This window comes from Nicotiana sylvestris, chromosome 8 (assembly GCF_000393655.2).
Source record: "Nicotiana sylvestris chromosome 8, ASM39365v2, whole genome shotgun sequence".
Classification (NCBI taxonomy): domain Eukaryota; kingdom Viridiplantae; phylum Streptophyta; class Magnoliopsida; order Solanales; family Solanaceae; genus Nicotiana; species Nicotiana sylvestris.
This window is the reverse complement of record NC_091064.1, coordinates 25,744,241-25,747,853: the sequence shown is the minus strand read 5'-3', so window position 1 is coordinate 25,747,853 and position 3,613 is coordinate 25,744,241.

The window sequence follows — 3,613 nt, the reverse complement described above, 5'->3', positions numbered from 1 at the left end:
TATTTTTTCAAATTTATCACTGACACATTTCTAATTCGATGTACTATAATTGTCATGACCTAAAATTCAACTAGTCGTGATGACACCTAAGCCAACCCGCTAGGTAAGCTAGTTAACAACTATCCAATTTAATGAGATTGATTAAGAGAATAAATGATAGGCGAAATGACCTCGTGGCCACTTAAACTTGTACCCGTTTGTAAAGCCGATACATAAATTTACCGTTTTCCCATTTGAACACTCCAACTTGACAGAATGAGTACTAATAAATACATCCAGTAGAGCGTGTATATCAACTGAGCTGACATGTACAACACGTCATATGTTAGATTATTTATTACTTGACATGTGTTATTTGTGGGTCCCATTTTCAAATATTAAATCAACAAAAAAGAAGTCACAAATTAAAAATAGAAAAAAGAAAAGGAGGAAAAAGACTTGACACGTTCTTCTTCTCCGTTCACCCACCTCCCTTTCTTACCTTATTCTTATTCTTTCTTCTCCTTTCTCTTTTTCCTTACTGTTCTTTCTCTCTTATTCTGAATCAATTTCACAACTCCACTATGGTCATGATTAGACCAGGAAAAAATTGAATTTTGGAATTTCAGAAATTCAATAGGAATCCATCATTTTGAAACAATGGAGGCCACTGAATACCATTGCAAATATCTGCCCCTTTTTTGCTACTGTTTTGACAAAGAGATTCGATGATAGGGTTTTCTTCAGACCACCAGTGGTTTAGAGTAGTGAGTACTTTTGACCGTCATAAAACTTAAATGGCTGCCACCTCCACTTCGCCGGCAACCAATCATAACCCCATCTTTTCTAAAACTCCAAAATCGTAAGATATATGTAAAAATACACAATCTTCATATATAATTTTGGACGGAATTAAACTTTCTGATGTTCTCTCTCCTTACTTAAGTTGAAGAGAAGAAAGAGAGCAGAAATGAGTACTGACAGGCTAGGGGTCGTTTTTTTCTTTTCTTTTTAATTTTTTTCCTATTGATTATAGTATTTTCTTTAATTAGATTATTGCATTCACGCGCATTTTCTGTGTGATTGATACGCATTTTGTCCACATCACCTATGTCACTACCACATAAACATAGTCAATGGTCAAAGTGGTTTATTAGTACTCGTTCTGTCAAGTTGGAGTGTTCAAATGGGAAAACTGCAAGTTTATGTATTAGTTTTACAAATGGGTACAAGTTTAAGTGGCCACGAGGCCATTTCGCTTAAATGATATTACAATTGCTTTTATATAAGAATTTACCAAGGACTGGTAGTACAAATCATGAGCTTCTAAGATTTAGAGTTTACAAAGTTAGTGTAAAATAAATACATCATCTGTCTGAATTATACATAAACAGATTTTTCATAAGTCTAGAGCTACCATGAACAAGAGGCAGCTATAACTGGAATGCAGGTACGTCTTCAATGCTAGCTCCCATCATACACAGCAACGTATCCAAATCTGTACACAAGGTGCAGAAATATAGTATGAGTACAACCGACCCTATGTACTCAATAAGTAACAAACCTAACTTTAGGTTGAAAGTAGTAACGAGCTGGGACAAGGGTCAGAGTCTAACTCCAATAACCAGTAACAGTTCGTAACAATATAATAAAAATGGTACATCAAGTAACTCAGAGATATGATGCTCAGCTCATTCGTAGTTACGAAAAATAGGCATAATAGTAAATCCCAAGTTTTTCATCGAAAACACCAAAAATAGGAGTAAGTTTGAAAACTGTGATTTTTCCCAAAACTTCCAACAACAGGTAAGGTATTCCATTATCAAGTGGCATGCGAAAGGTACATCATTATGCCTATGTATGCATGTTAACTGTAATACAATACAGTGATAAAACCATATGCATACTCTCGGTGTATCAATGCACTCAGTCATCCCAATCACTCAAACATCACAGTCACTCAGTCCTCAAAGTTACTCAATCCTCCCAATCACTCGGCACTCGCACTCAGTAGGTACCCGCGCTCACTGGGGTATGTACGGACTACATAAGGGCTCCTTCAGCCCAAGCGCTATAATAACCTAATCATGACATAATCAATAAAACATGCTGCGGCATGTAGCCCAATCCTATAGATAAATCAATAATACTTGTTGCGGCGTGCAGCCCGATCCCAACAATATCCTCACAATCAGGACATCCGCCTCACTCAGTCATCAATCTCTCCAGTCTCTTGGGATCACAATGTCATAAAAATCAGCCCAAAAATAATGATGTGATGTATCGATAAATGGTAACAGAGACTGACATATGATATTGATAACTAGGGATTTTGACACATTTTATGCTCCTTCTTGCTTGCGCTTTGATTATAAATTCATACAAAATAGTCCCAAAAGGCTCATAAGTTGTGCTTGATTGCAGGTTTGATCAACAAAGGGACAAGATGTCAAAGATCAGCTCAAAAGGAGTGAAACTTGCACAAGTACCAAAGACAAGACAAACTCAGGAAAAATAGGCCTAGTGCGGCCCGCACTAGAGAGGTTCAGAGACTCAGCATTTCAGGCTTCGAAGCAATGTGTCCGCACTACACTTTGTTCAGTCTGTGGTGGACCTCTACGGACGCACTCCCATTCTGTGCGGTCCGCAGAGACAAGGTTCAGAGAGATGCCAAGTTCAGAGGTTCAAGCATGTGAGTCCGCGGTCGAGTTTGTGCGGACCGCGCTAGAAGCCTCCGCGGCAGTCCATTTTGTGCGGTCCGCAGAGCCTAGGTTCAGAGAGTCAAAATTGCAAGTTCAAGAGCCTAGTGTGGTCGCATACCATTTTGTGCAGTCCGCACTAACCCTGCAGGGGCAATTTTGTCCAGTTTTTCCAGCTTAGTATAAATAGAACCTTTTTCCTTTTTTAGGGCATTAGATATTATCAGACGTTAGATGCGCTCGTGAGAAGACTTTTCTTAGCCATTTTGGGTATTTTTACTTAGTTTTTATCATTGAATCTTTGTATTTACCTTAGCAGTTAATTAATATGTCTTTATCTTCATCTATTTCTCTGTTTTTCTCTTCAAGCATGAGTAGCTAGACCCATTAGCTAGGGTTGTGGCTCAACCTTAGTGTGGGTAATTGATGGGTGTTGTGATTTAAGGTTATATTGACTATGAGTGTTTGTTATTTGGTCAATTTCATGGTTTAATCTCTGAATTAGTGGTTGCAAACACTAGTTTGTGCTAAGTTGACTTGGGTTCTTCTTGAGAAAGAGAGCCTAAGTCTCCAAAATTGATCAACAAGGAATTGGGATGGACTCAAGAGAATTGATAGTCTCAATTAAAGGGTTAAACCTCGAGAGAGTAATACCCGACTTGAACCCCAGTTGCTTGAGCAAATTTGCCTACCCTATTGGTCTTGAGAAAGTCAATTGGGCAAAATCACTCTCTCTACCGAGAGGTGTATGAGTGGGTAAAATTGTGCAATAGTTATAGCATATTCCCCAATCATGTCAATCGTGCCTTAGGTTCAATTACCCGTCAATTGGCCACCTAGGAGGATGCGACTACCCTAGTGCCTTTTAAACTATTAGATACAACTTGTAGCAATTTACTCGTAGTTAATCTAGTAGCAATTATAATTTATAGTTT